General features: G+C 46.7%; 1 long non-coding RNA gene across 1 annotated transcript in view; it reads left to right on the top strand.

The window, feature by feature from the left end:
• Window positions 1-23,133, top strand: part of LOC142587070 (uncharacterized) — a 482,522-nt gene that overhangs the window by 342,879 nt on the left and 116,510 nt on the right. Inside the window, exon 4 of the long non-coding RNA XR_012829346.1 lies at window positions 14,325-14,380. This is a non-coding gene — a long non-coding RNA (uncharacterized LOC142587070). The remainder of the gene's footprint in view (window positions 1-14,324; window positions 14,381-23,133) is intronic.

Consider the following 23,133-nt stretch of genomic DNA (forward strand, 5'->3'; position numbering starts at 1 on the left):
TAAGTTATTAAATTTATGGCTTTAAACGTTTGCTTGACATAAAAGTGGCAGGCGAGTTACACGCCGGCTCTATCTTTGTCTGCTGCTCCTCTCGCCGGGGGGGGGGGGGGAGGAGGGAGGAGGGGTTTTGTACGATGAATTTGTTTTGCACAGAAAGTGCTTACTGTAAGGTACACCGTAACAAAAGCGATAAATTAAAATTTCCATATTTACTACACATTCGCTACTTACTGCATAATACCGTTTGTTCCTGTTTTTCTGCTCGCATTCTTAATTAAACCTTTACAAGTACTTTGCGATAGTGCAGCAGATATCGGCATTGTATGTACCACTACGACGATTACATGACAAAGGTTTGGTTGGGAAATAATACCTCCCCCCGCTTCCCCCCCCCCTCCCCTGTGATGGCCACATCAAATACCATCCCTAAAGCGACTTGAGAGCCATTGTGCCTTCTTCAGACGTCTGTCGTCATGCTGTTGTGGTTATCGCCATCATGTGGCCTTCCAGGCTTCTGGTTTAGCAATTAGTTTACGTGTTCAAATACTAACTGATAAAAGAGTCAGCATAGAGGGTCCTACTGAAAAGCGGATTGAAGGACCTTTCGTAAAAAAGCATACAGAATACACAGCAATAAAAATGTTTGTTTACTGCAGTGATAGCTATTATGGGCTTCCTCCTGTATTTGTTTTCGTGGTTCGTGATGGTCCCCTGGTGACCATCGTCGGAATTGCAAAGTCATTTGCCAAGGTTTGTGTTTTCTCAACAACAATAAAAAAATATTATTCCGTACGCCTTGAGGTTTCCAAGTCTACAGCCATACATGACAAGCAGTCGACGGTCTCACCTCACAGCGACTCTACTTTGCTTTTTTTTTAGTGCGTGGAAAGCAAAAATAAATATACTGCACTGCAGCGAAAACATCGTCACATTGCGTAGCCCAGCCGCTCCGCCGAAGGCCTATGACAGGAGAGTACCAATCGCATTAAAATATGGGCGACCCTGACCAGGGAAAGAATCATATCGCATGGCCAACAGCGGGGCTTCAGAGAAATGCGCGCGCTGCTTTAAAAGGTTTCTCAAAAGGTAGCAGTACCTTAGATTTTTAATAAACTTTAGTATCCCAAGAAAGGCACGCGTGTGATGTAAGTCTACGCTTGTCTTCAAGTAGTCATGGCTTATCTTATGCGGGGTGATCATGTTTAGGTTTCACAGAATTTTCCGAAATCACTTGTGGCAGTTGTGTTTTGATTTCTTCTGTAAATAATCTCCGCCTTTTTTAATAATCCTGCTCCACAGATGAAATTATGTCATCTGCCACTGGTAATGTTTAAAGATTCTGTAGAAGTTAAAATTTATTACCTGGTGTATATATACTTATATGTTCTATACGCTCGTCTGCAAAAATTTGTGTTCGTGCTGACTATCTGTATTTTGTGTTAGATTTGTGACACTCTGTGACATTTTGTGACAAGGTCTTTCTTTGCCAAGTGACGAGCAATAGCCGGTACCACCTGAAAGCGTCAAATTCTCCTGCTTCATCATATCAGTATTTAAAAATAAAGAAGTATGCTGAGCCCGGAGAGTGCGATTCCGCGGCCAGTTTTTGTGGTTGGATGGTGCGGTTTGATTGAGGGATGTCAGGCTTTGATAGGTTTTCAAGAAGCTGATTTATAGTTGATAAAATTGCAATGAAACCAGCGGTTGGGAGCGAAAATCGGGCTAGGCGAGAAGAGGAAGAAAAATATTATGCAGATATCACGCACTGTGGGAATCGATGTAAGCGAAGCTTGCTGTGGGGTTTGCTTCGATTGACGTTAATTAGTGGTGATGTTGACGGGGAATGTTTAATTTCTTCAACGTTTAGTCCAACACTAGAGTGGTGAGTTAATGTTAAACGTTACCTTGCGTGCACCACTGCTGCTTGCGGGGTTCACAGAACACACAGGGAGAGGTGTTCGCTTGAGGCGTTGTTGTGCGCCACATTTCATAACCTATGAGAGTGCTGAGAATTGTCATCGCCTCACATGGCACATCGCATCGCGGCTCAAATATTAAGCTTGAATTCAATTATGGGGTTGTACGTGTGAAAACCCCAATCGGATTATGAGGCACGCCGTAGTGGAGGACTCCGGATTAATTTTGACATCGTAGTGTTCTTTAACTTATCCCTAAATCTAGGTGCCCGACCCATCTCTTATTTTTTTATTTTTGCCCCTTCGAAACTCGGCTGCCGCGATCGGGATCAAATCCACGACCTCGAGCCACGCGATAGCCGCAAGGCTACCGCGGCGGGCACAGCTATGTTGATTTCCATCATAGAGTGTGCAAGTGCGACTGAACTAGGACGTGGAAAGAAACAGATACGAGGACGTAAAAAGAAACAGATACAGTTGACTTGACTTGCGACGGCTTGCCTGGTGTCGCCTAGACCCTACGGTGTGATTCAATTAATCCAGCTCTGCGTCTGCATGCCCTGCGTAAGTTGTGCACTTCGCATATCGGCATGCTGTTTACTGTTTATTTTTCTGAACTAGCCGAAACGTACCGTGCTGTACCTCGAACATAAGTTCATTCCGTTTGCCCGCAACCGCTGTCGTGTCTATAGTAGCAGTGTTCTGCGTTCTCCTGTCACCTTTGCTCTATCACCCCCCAACCCCCCCCCCCCTGCTCCTAGTATGGGAACTGCGAGCGAAGAGTGGCAAAGCTGTTATTTACTAGCTTCGCGACCCCATCGGTTCTAAACATTATCTGCGTTTTCCCCTTCTCCTCTCTACACTCCTCGCTACGCTCATGGCGCGCATGCTCTGATATCGCGCGCGCCGGACGAACACCGCGGGTTCCAGCACTCCGAGCCGCCACGTAGCTGCCGCGTCCGCGCCTGCTTCGGCCCGCTTTATGTGATTACGTGCCGCTGCGCGCGGACGCGCCCCGCCGGCCCCAGATAGGGGAAAGCGAGACCGCGCGCTGAGCAAGGAACACCCTACAGGCGAAGCACTCGGGAAAGAAGGAATGGCATTTATTAAGCTGGGATTCCATACAAACACCAGTATTACCAACACGTCCGAATCTAAATCTAATTAAGACACAATACATGGCGAAATGGTCGCCCGTGGCCGCTAACGGCGCACCGCGACAGAGAGAACAAAGAACCCAGCAGAAGGAGGCTGCCTACCCTTCGGTCAGCGCCTGCCATGGCGCGCCCCACAGAAGAGAAAGTGGGAATAGAAAGAAACGACAGATGAACAGACGGGGACGCGATCGGAAGACGCTGCCTCAGGACATCGAGACCACGGAGGAGTGCGCGCGCCCGCCGAGGCCGGGACCCCGCCGAGCCCAAGTAACCATCGGCCGGCGGCGGCCCCCTTTGTCCGCCGCCGGCAGAGAGGAACACGTACGCACCTTCAGACGCCCCGTTGTGGTCTTCCCGGGCGCCTCATGCGCGCGCGTACCCGGAGCGCACGCAAGCAGGGCCCGAATCCTTCCAAAATGTCGGCCAATCGGGAGAGCCTGTTGACCCTCCCGTGGGCGGGATGAGTGACGGTGTTTTACGACCCACAGCCACCCCGTTCAGGCAGGGCAGAGAGGGACACCGAGCCCCCCAGAAACACAACGCAATGGCTCCACACAACCACAGCGAGAGCCCGAAACCCCACAAATTCTATCTACCTTTCTTCGGGACTTGCATGTTAGTGGAAAGGTAAGCGATGAAATTTCTGCAGTGCTCTTACGAGGGGTCCCGAATAATTAGACCTGTCAACAGACTAAATGCTAAATGTGGCGACTCCCAGAGAGCTGGAGAGGCCATAGTGCACCTGCAGTACAGAGGTCCAAACGAGTTTCTCCCGTCTCCTTTCCTCTCTGTCACGCTCCTTCCATGTATATACACGTATACATAATGTGAGTCACCCCCGACGCGGTGTTCAAGGCAGCCACAGCAGCTACAGTGGGAAATTCGAAGAAAGAAGGAAAGAACGCTTCGCTTTAAGAATTTTGGCGCCCGCCCAGTGGGGATATCGGTTTAACCGAAGCGGACTTTCGTGTCTGCGCAGGATGGGGGGGCTGTCCTTGCTCACGACCATTTCCCAGTATTGAGTACGCCATCACTCCACCAATACCACCCCCAACGATGTGCGGCGATACTATATATATATATATATATATATATATATATATATATATATATCCACGGCGCACGTTCACACTTTGGGAATTGCCAAAATTGAACAGAATTACATACACCCCACTGCGGTATGCAAATATGCGGTACACCAGAAAACTCAAGTTTTTTGAAGGAATAGAAATCCGGGGCGCGCTTCGCTTTCTGTTAGCAGTATGAAATCGTGTACAAGCGCCTTAATGAAAACCAAAATAATGGTGTTTTGTATATTATAAGTCCTGGCGGGAAACGCCATTGGAGAGTCTTGAAAAGTGAACAGTCCATTTGACTCATCATAGCCAGAATGCCTCCCGTCTATTCTCAGCGAACATCGGTGTACCGGCTGTACGTCATCGCTTAGCATTCGCTATCAAGACCGCCTTTATTTTCTACGTTACTCAATTACATCCCGATCATCATATTATGCGGAAGTTGTCGCTAACTGCAGCTTCTGTTAAATTTGTTCATCGGATTTTGCAGTGGTCGCAGGGTTTTTTGAAATTGATTATTACTGTTTTATCTCATCATCAACTGAAACTTATATACTGGAACATACACAATTGACAATGCACAGTGAATGCAATAAAGTGATCGTATAGCTTTTCTTTCTTTAGTGTCAGCCTTGAATTATTTGTTCTACCATCCAATCCGCCAGTCGTACATTCTAAACTTACTTGTGACTCAGTGGTTATACACCGATTCCACTGGCTGAGCACAAGGTCGGTGGTTCGATCCCTGGAGGCACCGGCCATGTTTTAATGGAGGCCAAACGCCAGGCAGCTCTCGCACAAACATTTGAATTGGCCTGAAGGAGCGCCTACTGGTCAAAATTGTTACACCGCTTTCCGCTACGTTCTCCCCTAATATCCGCTGGCTTGGTTTATTACGTTGAATGGGATCAATAAATTCATCGGTCAATGTAATCACGCTGCCTAGCAACAGGAAGGGTTGGCCAAGACGCCAAGACTTTCACCGCCATCTGCCAATCAAGGCGGCCTACAGTGATCATAGAGTAGAGTAAAACGTAACGAATTATGTTGCGGTCAGTCAAAGCGAGGACATTGCAGCCGATATTAATTAACGCATTTAACACACTCACGACACATTTTTAAGCTTTATTTTGTTGCAATGTCCGCAGCCGTCTCTCCCAGAGTAGATGTGAACTTAGTCAGCTTGAGGAAGGCACTGGGTTTTACGCATATTCGGTGAAAGGTTTTTGTGTTCGCATGCCCGTTACTCCGTTCTTCGGTTCGTTCGTTCGTTCGTTGGTTCGTTCGTTCGTTCGTTCGTTCGTTCGTTCGTTCGTTCGTTCGTTCGTTCGTTCGTTCGTTCGTTCGTTCGTTCGTTCGTTCGCTCGCTCGCTCGCTCGCTCGTTGGTTCGTTGGTTCGTTCGTTCGTTCGTTCGTTCGTTCGTTCGTTCGTTCGTTCGTTCGTTCGTTCGTTCGTTCGTTCGTTCGTTCGTTCGTTCGTTTGTTCGTTGATTCTTTCATTCGTTGATTCGTTCGTTCGTTCTGTATACTGTACATTAGCGCCGCCAGGATATTTTTCACAACGGAATATCATCACAAGAAGGGGTTAGAATACGTACTTACCGAACCAGAAAATTTTTACATCTAGCACTTCAAAATTCCGACGAAAATGTCCATTCAGCTCAACGTGATCGTAGGAGAGCAGATCCTCATCGAGCGCAAGCCGAAGTCCGTGCTTTTACGTATAGCGCGCGCGACTCCAAAGATCAACTACTTGTGGGAACAATCCCAGACAGCGTAACTAAAAAGAAATATTTCCCTGCAATCGATAACGCTGATTTGGAGGTACACGTACGGCTGTAGTAAGCAGCAGCACTGCTAATTAGACGTGCTTGTCGCGAAACCTGGAAGCGGCTTTTCTACTATACGAAAGGCAGCCGGCAAGTGCGCAGCGAGGTAGAAACTGGAAACGTGACCTCTCGTGGACACGTTGCTACGCAGGTCTCTCACGAGGCCGATTCTTTCGCGTTCGTGTGTTCCGTTTTTTTTTGTGTATGTGTGTGTGTGTGTTACGTGGGTTGAAGCCGAGCGTATTTTATTGTGTGGACAAGTCTCTGTCCGGCACGCCAATGACCAGGAGTGAAGTCGGGGGTCTTTCTTCGGAACAGAAGGCGTTCGGTCGTTGCAACGTCACAAAGTGGGCGGTCCGCAAATTTTGCGAGAACGGGAGGGAGAGAGCAGCCAATCGGCAAGCGGTGAACTCCCCGAAAGTTTACGCGCCTCGTTTGCAGTCTTCTTGCAGACAGTATACTAGAAAATGAAATGTTTCTCGCCTTGTATAGGACAACATTTCTATATAAAAATATATTTTTTTTCTTCAGAAGCTTAAACACGTTTTGAAATAGTATTACGTATGACTACTACAATTTATTGCTGTTAGTTTCTCTGCGTGGCCGCTAGGTGGTGACGCGCACATCGAGAAAAAAAAAAGGAAGAAAACAACGGCAACAGGGGTGCGCTTTTCAAGAGGCAACAACAACATGTCGTCCCACCGCAATGTCCGACTGGGCCCTGGGCCTCGGAGCGTCAGAGGGAGCTGTTTAACGCACTGTCCATTTCTAGAAACGAAAGCGATGCCGGAATTCGCTTCCTACCATCTCTCCAAACGCATTTCGCACCTCCAATCGCTCTGCTTCCACATTGAGCAACGCGAACACAACAAGCGAACCTCCCATTGCAAGCGCCCAGTTTCTCGGATTAGAGTGTGGATCGGATACAAACTTGCCATTCCGTAGCCACAACCGCAGTTTGGACGCGGTCCAATCCACCAGACTTGCCATGCGAAGCCGGACTCGTAGCGAGCGTGTGATCGCTCGAACGAAACACCTCTCGTCGCGTTCTGCTCCTAGCAGACGACCTGCTCGGTTTCATAACGATTGACAGGAGCATGTCGTAATTTTGACGTCGCCAAAAACGTGGCCGCACACCGCGGCTTATGACGTCGGCGTGGCCTAGGCCAATCGCGCAAGGAGAAAATGAACGCACGTTCCCAATAACGATCTCCGAATGCGCCCCACTGTTCAGACGGCCGTAGTCAGATTCTTTACGCACCCTTTTCTGTTACTCTTCTTTTTTTTCAATGCAATCTAAGGATTAGTGTTGGCGTTTTCTTCAGAACAAACCTTGCCGTTTTAAATTATGCACGCTTGAGAAACTTTCGGCGCTCAGCTCAAGGCTTGACGAATGCTGTCGTGCTATTAATGATACGGCAACTCTACCACATAGCGTCTGCTTCTCTCTAAGGTGTTTAGAAAAGCGGTTAGGCAAGAAATGAAAGGGACACATGCTTTCTTTCTGCTTCCCTAAGCGCGGGAAAGCGTTTTAAGGGAATAAAAGAAAGCTGGGAAAGGGAACGAGGCACAAGCAGTGGAACATCTTTGGTCGTCCAACCTCACCTACAGTCGCTCACTACGTTCAGTTGATTTCAGAGACCACAGTAGTGCCCACTTCAGTTTGCATGCCTTCGTCGCTTGAGTTGATGGTGCAACAACCTATTTCTCGGAAAATTGAGCATGATCTAGGCAATTTAACACTTGCCAAATGTATGCTTTACCGAGCAAAATTGTAGATATAATTAGTGTGATCAAAGTTACTGTTTAAATGTAGGGGAATCGACTTAGCGATACATATAGATTCATATACGGGATCAGTTAGAGAGGTTGGACGCGTGCGACTCTATGTACCGAGGTGCTATTTGGCGAAGTCCGACTAACATAACAAAGAACAAGGAAAAAGAAATCGTGCATGATGAAAGCTATGTTAGACTTAACGGTAAGATTGAAACAAAAATACTTTATAGGTTGAAACGCATGCACAGTATTTCGGGGCTATGTTGGGGGAAACAAAAAAAAGGATTTTTCATAGCCCATAAATCCCTGCTTGCACTGTCTGGAGACAGGCACCTATCATACTATGCATCGTCAGAGGCTAACAGTTGACGTCGAAACCCAAATATAAATAGCGTTTACCGTTTTCTGTTTCGCGTATAGTGTATTAAGTACCCTACATGGGCAATAAGCTCCTATTGGCTCCACAATATAATTAAATCTCGTTTACATTGAAGAGCGCAGAATATAAGAAAATCGGAGGCGTAGGTTGCAGAAACAGCGTAAGTAACAATGTCCTGCGGTAATTTGCTCAAACACAAAAGCCGAGCTTTCACAGTAGTTGAACATTGGACACAAAAAACGTTGAAAACGATTATACATGCAACACTAGCAAACATTGCCGAGGGTGACTGGTTAACATTCACATTTGACGCAATGCAAACCCGACGAAGATGCGGGAAGCACCCAGGACAAGCGCCGCCTGCACTGTGTACACTTTCCCGTGTTCTGGTGCCGTTTGCGCTGTTTTAACTAGGAATGCATTGAAAGGCTGTTCTCACCGACGGAATGCAGCATGTTGCATCAATAACTGCACCAGGTATGCACAACAGCGCGCGACACTACTCACTGTTAAACCACTGAACATTCTCCGTTCAGATTTCGCACACAGGTACAATATTGTAAGGAGTGTAGTTTATGAACACCTTTTCGGGGATTGCATACTACTTTTGTTCACAAGAAATTAGATGCACGTATTTACTGGAACAGCGTCACTTCGTGCATATCAGATTTCGCTGCAACGGGACAGTGGTGACATCTGTTGCCGCTACGGTGACAGAGGGCGCGCGATGTAGCGCTAGATGGGGACGGGAAATATCTTTTTTTTCTTAGGCCGCTTTTAAGAATACTTGTATGCGCAGTTTAACAACTTTGCTGACAAAAATTGCTTTTTGCGATATTTTAGCAGCAATGCTAGTTAACGAGTAGTTTGTTTTATTGATAGGGAGCTGCACGCTAACTAAATTTGCGTCTAACGTATCACAAGAAGTAAGTGGTTTCTGTCTGCAAAAGTAATGAACTACCCTTGAGTGTCAAGTGCTGGAACGTACTAAAGTAAGGGGTTTATTCCGGTTTAGCTCTCAGGTGAAGCATACCTTAACAAGAAAGACTGCGTTGTACAAGAAGAATCTCTCAAGAAGAAAATTCTTAGATTATCATGATCCTACTACAGGCCCAACTGCAAGGGCCTCAGCGTTACTTTAGCTGAACGGTAATTGATGCTGAAAGGCGACCAACTTTAGGGAGAGAGAGCGAGACGAAGAAAAAGAACAGGTAATTGTGGAGTTTTGCGTGCCAAGGCCGTGGCAGGATTATGAAGCACGCCGTAGTTGGTGAGTCTGGACTAATTTTGACCATCTGTGCCAGCGCACCCAATGTGCGGTACACTAGTGTTTCTGCCATTCTCAGCTTGCGGTACCTTCGCCACGAAAAAAACGCAATATTTCTTTTTGTGGCCTTGTGTATGTACGGCTGCTTCAGACAAGGTCCCAGCATCTTTGCTTCCGAGTGTGGTCTGCCATCTAATTGGCTGAGACTGGCTCGCAGAGCACGTCGTGGAGTGTGTAAGGGTGGACAGTGGCAAAGACGGAGTCGTATTGCTCTCATACCCGCAATAATTGCACGCGGCGTTGTTTTCAAGTCCCCCGAACAATAAATAAATATTCGTAAATTGATTGGGGGTGGCTGAGTCCGAGTAGCAGGCGAAGTCGCACTTATATCGGTCGAGTGAATGCAAGCTGAAGTAGGTGAAACCTTGTGATGTATATTGCCGAACTGTGATGTGGCGAGCCAGTGAGTGAAGTTGCGGTGCCGTGTACGCAGTCCCAAAATGCGTGGTTTTGAAAATTGGTTCTAAATATCCGTGAGCTCTATCATTGCCTCATCGAGCAAGCACACAACATCCCATTTCAGTAGCTCCCTGGCCAATGCGGCGTCGTGGGCAAACGGCATGCCGATGAGGCTGCTCGATCTGCTCATGAAGACGGCGTGCAGAAACCGATTCCGCTGTCACGAACACATGCAGCAGCTAAACGACCGAGTGCTTGAGAGCGATGCCGTTCAATCTTTCTGGAACATACCTAGTCTCCTGCACACACGTCTGCATCGACTGAACCCTGTCCTCAACTTCCTCCACCTGAACTAACCCGACTCGAGGCAACAGTACATTGCGGACTGTGGCATAGCGTTACTTTGATGAAATCATTTGCTTTCCACATCAGAAATGAAAGATAGTGCTGCGCATGCCCACCGCGGCAGCGAGCAAACTATTAAACACTTATCTGCCCTTGCCCCAACGTAGCGCACACAGGCAGTTTTCTCGTGACCGCGCCGGGCTCGTCTTGACGATCGGCTTCTTTGAGTCAACAGTATACTGGAATGACACCCTATATAGTCGTCACACTCGATCAGGCCCTACTGGAAGTTTTCACTTTCTATATTTGTTATATTTGTTAGTTCTTGCGAGACTATATTTATCCCAGACGTTCCGCCCCACCTCTATTTATTTCTTTCGTGCCTTTCTTTTATCTCTCTGCTATAGCTGCCGTCTTTCATTTCCCTTGTTGGACCTCTGAGCTTGGACGTTGGTTTATTGGTTTCTCTGAGCTTGGAAGTTCGTTTATTCCTCATTTTTGCCGGCATTAAACAAAGAAGAAAAATAAGTGTGAAAACAAACCTGAGTCATCAGCAAAACGTGCGCTGGCTTGAAAAAATCCCAGAAATTGCTTCCTCTCACCTCCGCGCCTGCGGCTTTTCATGCATTTCGTTTTCCCTCTTTCCCTCGACGACGGAATTCAATGTCCTTCTCTCGGCCAATCGGAATTGCAGCATAGTCCACAAAATCCCAACCGTGGTGTCGCACCACATTGCCAGACTCCGCATCTCGTCTTCAACCTTCGAGCCGCCCTCGATGCTATGCAGATGGAATTTCAGGTGAAATCGGGGACTACACATTTCAACGGAAATCGTCAGCGTTGGTGCTTTGTGGACTTGATTGTGGTCACCGTTTCCAAAAAAAATTGCGACGGTTGTGGTTACCCACGAAGAGAAGTTCTTTGTCTTTTTCCGAGGAGTCTGCGCCGGGCCCCTCCGAGCGTGGGTGCTTCGAGGGAAGCATACAACGACGGGTGTTGCCGTTTAGAGACTCACATGGGCGATGACCTGTTGCAGCTTGGGTTCCAAGAACTTGTCTCGTTCGTCAGCTACGGGTTACCGAGCAGACGCAGACGTGACACATAATCGATTGTCACTTACCTTAGTTGATTCTGGTTTCATCGCCAGCTCCTTGGCGTCGTAAATACGATGAAGCGTGGGTGGCATTCCATAGCTGCACGCTCGCCGGTGAAGCACCCTTCGCCCAGAAGAACTACCAGGCACAACAGCAACAAGTAGCGGCCGCACGCGCTCAGGCGGAAGTATCTAACACCCCTCCCGGTGCACAGTATCAAACTCGAATCGCTTCAGGTTAATATCCCTGCCTTTTCTTCGCGAAAGCAAGGTATCCTGGGATACCTTGCCGCATCTGTGTATCTTGTCTTACGGACTGCAGAGGATTTCTTCTGGGGCGCTCGTGCTATTGCCCGTATTCCAGTGAAAGTTTTTGCGCGTATGTTGCCACTGAGATTAAGTCTCGCATGTGCGTCGGGATCTCGATTGCTCGTCCGATTGTTGCGTCTTTCAATCTGGCTTGTTTTGTGTGTTCCTTTCGGTTCCTCCCACGTGTTTTCGAGGCATACTTTCAGTAATCGAGCCCTAGATGCTCTTTCAGGAATTCCCAATGCAGTCTCGGTAGCTTTCCTAATCACGATGTTTAGTCTTCCAATTTCTCTAGTCTTCTAGCCCAGATCGGGGGTGCCATACACGATGTGCTCACGATGAGCGCCTGCACGATACGTAGCGCGTCTTGTTCTTCGAGTTCGTGGTCTTGGTTTGCAACTCACCTAACGAGGTGTGTCACATGCGCCAGCTACGTTTGAAGTCTGGGGAGTGTCGCGGCCCCTTACCCGTCTTTGTCTATGACAAGGCCGAGGATTCTCAACGTGTCCACTTGTGGCACTTGTATTCAGTTAAGTTTTATGCTCGAGTTGTGTTGCTCATAGGCTGGTGCGCTGCCTCGAGTTCTCTCCTTGAGAGAAAGGACGTACAGCGTGAAGGACAAGGACAGTGAGAGGCGACAGACACAGTGTGTGCCGCCTGCCTGAGTCTTTGTCCTTCGCACTGTACGTCGTTTCTACCATGAATTACCAACTAGCGCACGCCTCCACCCTTGGTCTCTTCTTGAGCACCAGTAGTTGCAATTTCTCGGGGGCCCATTGTAGTCCGCATTCGTTTAAGTAATGTTAGATGTGATCTACTGCCTCCTGTAGTACGTTCTGCTGTTGGCCCGTAGATGGCGTTTTTGTCCATATTGTTATGTAGTCCACATAGAAGGAGTGACTGAGCCCTTATATTTTGTTTAGTTCTGTGAGCAATTGCATCATTGCTACGTTGAATAGTAGATATGAGATTACTGACCGTTGGGTCGTTCCCTTGCACGGTAGCTCGAACTTCTCGATTCTTAGGCTGCCCAACCCAATGGTGGCCCTTCTGCTTGACAAGAAGTTTTGTACGTATCGAAACAAGCGCTCACCACAGCCAGTCGCCTGGAGATTGCGAAGTACCGCATCGTGGAGCCACATTGTCAAAGGCACCCTCGACGTCAATGTCCATGATGAAGTGGTAGTGACGTTTTTTTCTTCAGGTAGTCTAGCAAATCTACTTTGGCTTGTAATAAAACAGCTCGCGTGAAAAGGCGTTACCTGCAGCTAAACATTGAATTGGGCGTCAGATCGTTGTCTTAGAGAGGAGGAACTCGCCTTTTTATTGCGCTTAAAAATGCGTTGAAAAGGTCACAATTGCTCAGCGCAGGGCTAAATATCTGCAAGGTATAGTAATGGCTGATTCCGGGAGAAATAAATTTTTAGTAGGTGCTGCAAATGTTTGCGTGGCCATTAGGCTAGCAGGCTACTTCGATTGACAATGGTAATACTGAATGCCAGCGTAAGCGTATACTCCACCGTGCTGTGCTAGAACTTTCCAAAACAAAGTTAAATACAGGACAACAAATTACTATTGCATTGAATGCCTTTTCTTTTTTTTAGAGGTGTGCTTCGTGCTTCAGCGTCACAGTTCGAAGAGTGTAAAGCGGTTGGGCAATCGCTATTGCAGACATCTATCTGCGAAGCCCACAGCCTCCCCTCGGTGCTGCATCACGGATCTCTCGCGCCACTGTCATGCATAAACAATACGACGACTGACAAATTTACGTTCTCATTCGCATTGTGTCCAAACTGTCCAAGTTGTAGACAGCCACAAAATGTTCACGAATGAGTGTGCGAATTCGCCTTTCAAAGTTGGCTCATGCTACGAGGAGTAAATGTGCATGCTGAATTCTCTAGCAGGCTACAATAAATAAATTGTCCAGTTCCTTTAAAAGTGGCTCTGTTTGCCCGGTATAAACTGGAAGCCTGCGGCGTGCATTACTCGAGAATATTGCCGAAAGAATAAAGCAGTAATGAATGCGATGTAATCTCCAGACTGAAATGCGGCGATGCCGTTGCGCAACTATGCCAGGTGCTCATATCATTTTTGCTTTCCTTCAGCTTAATTTTACATTGCTTCTCGATCAGACAGTACTCCAGCAAGGTGTACTTATAATGGTTTCCTTGATGACAGGTAGCATATTATTAATTCATTAACTTTTGATATGTAAGTGCTTCAAAGCAGCGATGATGTGTAAACCGACTCCAGCATAAGCGTTTTGTGCTGGCATGTCACCAACATTGCTTCCATGAAATGCAATGCTGCAGATTATTTTTAAGGCAGAAAGAGGAAGAAAAAGGACACGCAGGGAAGCTAACCAGCCTGCCCCTGGTTTGCTTCCCTACAATGGGCAAGGGTGAAGGAAAGGAAGAGAAATAAAGCCTAGCACAAGACAAATACAAGGTTGAAAAGTAATGCGCGAGATCACACGCCCAAGCGTTGACCATTCGATCAAAGGGGGTCACAGAGCCTAACCACTTTCTTACAAGATTCAGTAGGTGCTTGTAAGGACACCACTGTCACCTCTGTCGCTATGGGAATTTGCTTACGTCACGCGAAACACTACTCGAATGTAAGCATTTATGTTTCCGTTTCAAAGTGGGTGACAATTCACGCTGTTTATTGTCTCAACCAGCTGAACTAACATTTGCAACTGTTTGTCTTTTCCAGAAGCATCATTTTACTGGCAACGCATAACGCTTCATCTGGGGCCGTAGCCAAGAGTGGTAAGCTTCCAGTTTATCTCTCATCCGCGCTGGCTTGCCAATTTCTGCGAATACCAATGCAGTGCTGTGATTCTACAATCGCTAAATTGCGCTGGCGCTCGCGTGGCAACAGCTGTGAACACCGTTATCTTATTTTCGATACTGCGCTACTCTCGTGCACCCACGTATTGCTTGAAGCATTGTCCCGCATGTTTCTCTGCCATAAACGCACGGAAATTAAGCCAGTATTGCAGAGGAGGTATGTTATCGCTTATCATAGTATACATGCTAACATGACGGGGAAAAAAATTACCCTGCTTCAGTTGAACATATTAATGTCGCAAATCACTTTGTGTAACCGCGCATTTCAGAGGAGGTATCATGAAAGGAAAAAATTGTCATCCACTCGAATGTAAAGCGAGGCTACAATGGAAATCCATGTGAATTTCTCAGAGCGCTTCGCAGTTGAAGAAAACTTCGGCCTTGTGCGGGACACGAAACCGGGTCCAACGTCTGTCCGGGACGGTCGCTCTGCCTCCTCAGCTAACAAGGAGGCTTACAGATCGCAGCGAGAGCACGAATTCATCGAGAACTCGAAGCACAGGGGCACATAATATGGCAAATCATTTCTGCGGAATACCGCAAGGTGGAGGAAGTATCTTGAAAGGGAAAGATTATCCTCCACCCGAATGCTGCACGAAGCTACAAAGGAAACCCATGCGGGTTTCTCAGAAATTACGCTTCGCAGTTGAGGAAGAATTCGTATCCCGGACCAGGACAAATTCTTCTTCAAGTGCGAAGCGTCTTGAGAAACTCGTACGAGTTTTCGTTGTAGCTTCGTACTATATTCTGCTGGATGACGATTTTTTTCCCGTTCGTGTGACTGTTATGTACATGCGTACAATACGGGATCTGTATGCATGCGACACCCAGCCAACGCCTCGTATTCGTTCGCTTCGAATGTGTGCAGTTGATGTATTCGTGTCTATGTAACAGTGAATTATTTAAGACCTGCCATTGTTAGCTATTGAAGCAAGTTTTCGGGTGCAGTGTGATAATGTACCGCGATCTATGCCTTTGTTTCGGCAAGTCACTCGGCCCCGAAACTCGCAATGTTGTGTTATGTTCACGCAGAACATGTGACTGCCAGTCACTTACATTGTATTTACAACGTGACATCTTCTGCATGGCTGTCATCGATGTTACACATGTGTAAACACAAATGCACATGTTATTCGCACTTGCTCTGTACGTTTGTGGGCAGAGTTTCCTTCAGATTTACCGTGAGCACGCCACTCCACTAGTTCGCTTGACCTCCTCGTGATCTCAAGCTGTAACCACTGCATCAGGTTTCCACACACCCCGCACGCTTTCCATAGAATTGCACAGCGTTGAATCGTCTCTAAAATCTTTTTTTTTTTACAACCATCAAATCAAGGTACCCAGCACCATTCTTTTCCAGGTGGCTCACTCCTGGCGATGCATTTCATCATATGCCTACGGGCCTTGACTTGCGCCGCGAATGAATGAACCATTAGGTCAACAATCGTAGACAGCACTATATATAAAGTAAATGTGGCGCCGGACTTGGTTCCCGTGATATTTTTTTTGCTAACAAAAGCACGTAGATCCTGTTGACTGCACGCTCTTGACAACAATGTTCTCGCTTGATTTTCATTTCTTCCGTCAATTTTAGGTGACATTTTCTTTCTTGTTTCTGCGAGGAATGTTGATTTTTTCTTTAGACCTTGCGAAAACTGAAAAATAATGCAGAATTATGCTTCAGGAGACGCCTCTTTTGCTGAGTTCCTATGATCAAATTGACTTTCTGTCCCTTCAGCTCCCTAGCCAAATGTTTAGGTGATGCGGAAGGAATGATAATTTGTTATACTAGGGAGACTTTCTGTCGCTGCATAAATTTCAATTGTAGTTGTGGGCATCTATGTCACTCATAAATTGGTAGCATTATTCGTCGAAAGTGCCGTTACCTGAATTAGTTCAAGCAGCCTTAAATAGAGAGTAAAATTTTCAACAAAGAGCACTATAACTTAAAGCTCTACCAAACTATTCTTATTCCATCGATGCAATCAGCCCTCCTGAGAGCCCAAACATTTTTCCTGCTACCCCCCCCCCCCCCTTCGTCTGTTTGTCATGCGACGTCAAGTTAACCATCAAAACCACGCATCTGATATGACTTGTGCACACTGGTTATGCATGATAAGATTAGACAAAAGAAAAATATTTCTTTCTGATTCGGCCCCTTTTTTTGCCATTATCCCTCCACTACTGGTCAAAAGTTTTCGGGCTGTACCCTCTTCGCCTTTCTATCCCGCGACAACAAAAACCGCGATAACTCACCTCGTCAAAGTGATGCGTCCACAATAAAGATGCAATGTTGTACCGAAAGAACTGATCTTTTCTTTAACAGCCGGAGGCTGCCCCTTTCTGAAAACAATCGAAGACGTCTGCCTATGGATGGCTTCGGCAGTGGCTGGATACTGGAGAGAACGAAGTTATTAGCGTAAAATAAAATTTTTACGTAGCAGTATAATGTTTTCGAGTCCGTTCAGTACGTTTATAACATCACTCTGCCAACTTTTCTTCCCTGAAGATCCGTTTTAGAAAAATTGTTAACCTTCCCTTGCACACTACCGCGATTTTCGACTGGTCATCGCAAGCTAAGCAAGGAGAAGCGGACCAATCCCAGGCGCCGGCACCATCCTCCTATTCCGGTTATCAACTTTGACTGGGCTTTTTCGGTCCCACCAAAACCCTCTCCATTTCTGCAATGTTCCTCGTCTTTTGTCAGCCAAATAGATAAGAGGAACGCGTCAAGTAAACAATGCAATTCGCTTTGAAATCAAACAAAGGTGATTCCCTCTTAGTAAAGCAATGGAGGGGGCTAATTGGTGGACATTCATGATTCTACTTCGCTTAGTATTACATTGGCGGAAGAACAAAAGAACGGAGCTAAAAGAACACATAGTGGACGTTTTGTTCTTTTATTTTCGTTCTTTAGTTCTTCCATCAGTGTAGTACTAAGTGCAACAGAATGATGATCGAATGATAAACGAGGGGAGTGTTTGGTTGGGTGGTTGAAACAAACACTGCGGATCACCGTGCGATGTTTACGTCGGCAGGGACGTAAATTTGACGTCAGGAGATTGGAATAAAAGCAGATTTGAATATTTTGACCATATAGAGCCGAAAGTCTGGCGATTGGGCCACAACTTCGAATTCAAGATTTAGCTTGGTTTTTTTCTTAGTTGTATTTCTTTAGTCTTTAGACAAACGCCATCCACAAAAGTGGGCACAACACTGCGCCTTGTATATAGAGTATTGGCCACGAGAAAAAAAAAAGGTCGCACTCTGTTACGCAATTCATCGGACAACAACCATGTGACTACGCTGCTTCTTAATTCTTTGACATCTTCAAGTTCAAGTTTATTCATAAACGATGTCAGTTTTGCAAAGAATGGTATGCAAAATTAGTGCTACACAGGGAGCCCGAAAGTTGCAAACGGTTGGAGGGGCTCCTATACATGAACACAATGAAAAAAAAAACGTGATATAGACCAAGCATTGGTTGCGGTGGCTTTAGAGACGATTAAAAAAGATAAGGAACAGTGCGTAAAGGAAGAAAACATAAAGCTGTTTAGTAAGACAAATAATTGCAGAGAAAACTTCTGTAATAACAAACAATGCATGTTTACAATACAGTAAAAATAGGAGTAATATAGCATGTATTATTATAGCTTAGTCAATTATGATTACGTACCGTTGCGACAATTGCATGCCCTTGGGGCGAAAATTTCGCCTGTGTGTACTGTGTTAATACCATTAGCTACGACACATATTAATAACATTCTATATGCAGTTACGATGACTACCTATAACATATACGACGTTTCTTTAGCTTCACCAAATTTTTGAAAATTGCCTGTGGCAGATAGCGTAACTTTAACCCTTGATCTAAATTACTCGATGAGGTGGCCATTACTTCTAGGACAAGCCAAATGATTAATTGAATAAATCACACAATTACTCTAAACAACTTTCTAATTGATTATTTTATGGCAGATATCTCAATCTACGAATTGTAGCCACTGAGTTCGAAAGCCGTATCATTAAGATCTAATTTTCGGGACTGCGCCAGTTTCTAGATGTTCATTTTCAATGTGTCCGATAAAATACATCGGTGTTCAAGTTACTTTTGTGCTTTAATGCGTAAAACGGCGTTTTCTTCAAAAACGCATCCTGTATACATTGAAAAGAGCGTCTCATTCGCGTAAGCTATGTTTGTTTGGTCCACTGTGTGCTATGTTTGCACCAAACTTTCCCTCCAGAACTGGGTTAGGCTTGCACAGAAAGGTTATGAAGAGATGCTTCAAAGCGAAATAAAAATAGCAGTGCTTCATGACAGAGAAGGGAACAGAATGAGAGCGTGGATAATAAATAAATCGCCATACAGCTAATTTTTCATTTTTCCCCGGTGAAGCTATGCAGCGAGAGATTTCCACGCATTATTTCCCACATATGTCATTCACAAGCGCAGTAAAACATCATGAATATACCCGTAAGAAAGGTGACGGCTAAAACGCCGCGGCCATGACAATTTGTGGATTTTGCAACCAATTCCGGCGCATGCCAAGAAGCATAGCATTTGAGGTCGGTATCGGTTACTGTGAAGGATCTATTGCTGGGGGCGGGGATGGCACACTCCCTGTCCGTGATACGCTCCGCAGAGCTACCGCCTTCGAAACTAAATACAGTTTGCACATTCCTGGCGAAAAGAGGGAAAGTCCAAGCTCGTTGCCCCGGCAGTAATTGCTGAAATCTTCTGTTTTTATTCACTGCTCCACTCTTTCTTCTCATTACAGTCTCTAATTATTTGAACTAAACCGCTACCTTTCTTTTTTTCTTCTTACCCTTCGGTCTTTTTTTATTCCTACCATGCACCTATTCTCTACATTTAGTATTTCTTTCTTTTTCTCCTTCCCTCACCTAATTTCTTGAAACGCATCTGGATTAATTTATCATTGCATCCTTTTCATCGACGCCCCGAAACATTTCTTGTTCTTCCCTTCACTCCCTGTCGGTACCACACGAGGCACTTTTTGTCACCCACACGACGTGAATACCACGTGATGTCATAAAGTGCGAAACTGGTCCGCCCACAAATATCAATATTTGTGTGTGGGTGTCCTGTCATAAAGAGAGACAGATTATCAACGAAGCGAGTGATTAGTACCATGAACGCGACTAACGTTGCCATGCTGCACTGGGCTCTTTCAACCTCCGGATAAGCCGTTACGACGGAATGCTGCGGCCTCGAATACCAACGCCCACGCTTTGCGTGGGAGCGGAAACTGATTTTGTATAGAACGCTGTTTATCATGTGCACCGTGTTCGGGTAAATATAGCCACGAATGCCAGAAGAAAAACAGAGCAAGGAAAGGACTTGCCGCTTGAGACATTATCATATCTCTTTTTATGACGTTTTAACGCTTTCATAAGCCCCATCATAAAGAAGACAGAGACGAAAACCAGGTACGATCGTAGCTCCTAAGCGGCCAGGTGAAAGATAACGAAAACAGATTCAAAATGAAAGCGCTACCTTCAGACGGGGAAATCTGTTTCTCTTTTTTTCTTTTTTTTTTTCGCTCATGGAAGCGGGCAGCTGAGTATTACAAAGAGCAGTGGCTTCCTACGCACACTAGTAGAAACGTATAGGCCGCAGCATTATGATGTCGGGATGCCGCCTACGTTGAAATGAATATAAGAGCGAGAGAATATAGAAAGAATAACACATATAGGGTAAGTGAAAAATCAGCCTTTTCACTACGCTATACAACGAGTGGGAGTGGGTATAAAGAAATAAGAGCAAGGTGTAGAGTTTTTCTAGTGTCTTTGCTTCTTCTTTTATATTCAGACACCATCTAATGCCACACAAGTTGCGAAAAAAGAAACATGTTTGCCCCCATTGCCGTTATTGCTAATATAGGGTCGAATTCGGAAACGCATCTTTAAGTAGCCTGCATGAAGCGGCACGTCAATACAACGTAATCGTACAACAAATACATTCTTTATATAAAAAGCAACATTGGAAACTTGCTTATTTTGATCAAAGGAAGTAGACATGATGGCTACATTGAAAGTGAAAGTTCAAATTTGGAAAGTGCTTTCATCAAAGAATAGATTAAATTGGGCAAGAAAACAAAGGTCGGAGTGTCGCCCGAAAGGCGAAGCATCGATTGCGATAGTGAATTAGTAGACAGCTATACGAAGTAAGGATAGTAGGTTTATCGGACGTACAAACTTGAAAATACTCGCTTACTATAACTGAATTAACAAGCATGGTGTCAGAGCACACAGGCAAACATGAACACATCACACTCTATGACCGCGGGCAGTCGTCGTCAAAACGCTGGCGTGAAAGAGCGCAGCAGCAGCGAGCGAAGTGATCTTCGTGCTGCGTGTCACTTCAACGCAAAAAGCGGCGAGAAAACAGCATGCGCAAAGATGTGAGTCGTTTGCATATCGCTTTTAATATACGGCGCCCGTGACAGCGCGCCACCGCGCAAAGTACGTCAGTTGCTGGCGCCGTAGAAGCCGCCCCTTCCCCTTTCCTCCCGCGCTGGCTCCCCACTTTCTCCCCTGTCGCACGCGGGATTGAGCCCCGATCGTCAGTTCCCCTTGCGCCTGCCCGGCTGCGAAATACGCAGTTGTTGTCGGATAGCAATGCCCCCTCTTTCCTTTCCTCCATCCTTCCCTGCCAATCCGCCACGGCCTTTCGATAGAAAGAAGACGTCGCGTTTGCCCTCCGTCTTCCTCCCTTGCGCGCGCCACATTGAGCCGCGATTGTCGGCTCCCCTCGCCTGCTTTCACTCGAACATACAGCATACGGCGCGCGGTGACGGCGTAATCGTCCTTGGACTTTATACCAAACATCACGCCGACGGCAACGGCGACAACGAAAATGGCCCTGGGGGGTCCACATAATTGCTTTCGCAGTAAAATTTGACATCCTCGGGCTTCTTCTTGTGGCCTAGGGATCAAATCCTGGTCACGGCGGCCGCATTTCGATGGGGTCAAAATGCCAAGACATCTGCCTATACTTAGAGCTAGGTCCACGTTAAAGAATCACAGGTCGTCAAAATTATGCCGGAGTTCCCCACTACGGTGTGCCTCATAATCAAATTGTTGTTTTGGCACGCAAAACTCCATGATCTAATCTAATCGCTCTTGTTTTAGGTATAGTCTTTCTTTTTAGGTTCAGCAGATAGATTACGACAATTGACATTTGCGTCGCTTTCGGCACGTGCACGAAGCTTGAATGGGCTGAAAGATGCGGTACAGTTATATACCGTTACTCTGTATCATTTCAACTCCTTCTAGCATGTCAGCGGAGTGTGACAAAAGCACACCCAGAGAAACAAAGCGTTGTCTGCTGCTTTCACTTCTTTTTGAAAACGTTATCCGAGATCTCATGAGCCTACCAAAGAAAAAGCTACAGAACTGACAAGTGTCTACTAATGCGTAAGCATTGTTTGGCTCGGTGTGACTTTGTTTTTGCTTACTTTTGCTTACTTATGTTTGCTAGCTTATTGGGGATCGCCAGGGGCCGCCGCTAAGTGCGGACACGCAAACATCGGCTCCCGTTTCCTCAAATGCTTTCGGTGGTACAGTCCGCGAAAATGCTTTAACACTTTGCATCATTCGACGCAGTTTGTTGCGTGGATCAAACCGATACCGGATTTATATCGGTAGGCGCTTTTCTGGAACTTTTATACGACTTTGAACTTTTCTCCACGCCGGGCGGAGCTAACCCTAACGGGTTAACGCCGGTACGGAGTACGGGCTAGGCCTTGGCCTTACTCCGGGGGGGTGGGGCATCATGTTCGAAGTCGAGATGGTGGAGGGGGTAGAAATCACCCCCGAAGAAGCAAGGTGCCCCGGCTGGACCACGGCAACGGGCAAGACTAAGAAGGCAAGGCAAGAAACTTTCAAGTCGACGCCGAGCCCGGTAAAGCAGTGAGGTGGCAGGGGCGGCCGCCGCACGCAAGCCCCGCGAAACGCGCTGAAGAAGCTTGCCGCACCCTCAAGGCACCCGAGACTGCCACGGGACCATATTTGAGTCATCGTTAGGCCAGGCGGTGGCCTCGACGTGAAAAAGATCAGCACTATTAGAGTGGCACAAGCGCTGGATATGGCGACGGCGCTCTCACCCGACGAGGTTGGCGAAGACATCGTCTGCCCAAATAACGTGCAAAACATCTACGTCGTCTCAACACCAGAAGAAAGGAATGCGCGTGGTTACGCGATTGTTCAACAGATACACCTGCGCGAAGGGGTCTTTGAAGTGGCCGCGTACATGGCCGGCTCGGACAATACATGCAAGGGTGTTGTGAGGGCACTCGACGTCGAGATCAACGACGCTCAGCTCCGCGCAATGATCGTACACCAGCGGAACCCCACCGCGTTGGAGGTGCATCGCATCAAGACCACCACCACGGTTATCGTCCTGTTCGACGGACTGAGGGTGCCGAACTTTGTCATGTGTGGAGCGGGCATGCTGCCCTGCTCTCTATACAGAAGGCAAGTTGATGTGTGCTACGGTTGTGGGGAACTGGGCCACAGGGCCGATGTATGTCCGACCCCAAGTGTGAAGAAGTGCAGGGGATGCGGAGCCGCCTCCCCCACTGAAGGCCACCAGTGTGAGGCGAAATGCGGCATATGTGGAGGCCCTCACCCAACGGCTGATCGTAAGTGCG

This window comes from Dermacentor variabilis, chromosome 7 (genome assembly GCF_050947875.1).
Source record: "Dermacentor variabilis isolate Ectoservices chromosome 7, ASM5094787v1, whole genome shotgun sequence".
NCBI classification, from domain to species: domain Eukaryota; kingdom Metazoa; phylum Arthropoda; class Arachnida; order Ixodida; family Ixodidae; genus Dermacentor; species Dermacentor variabilis.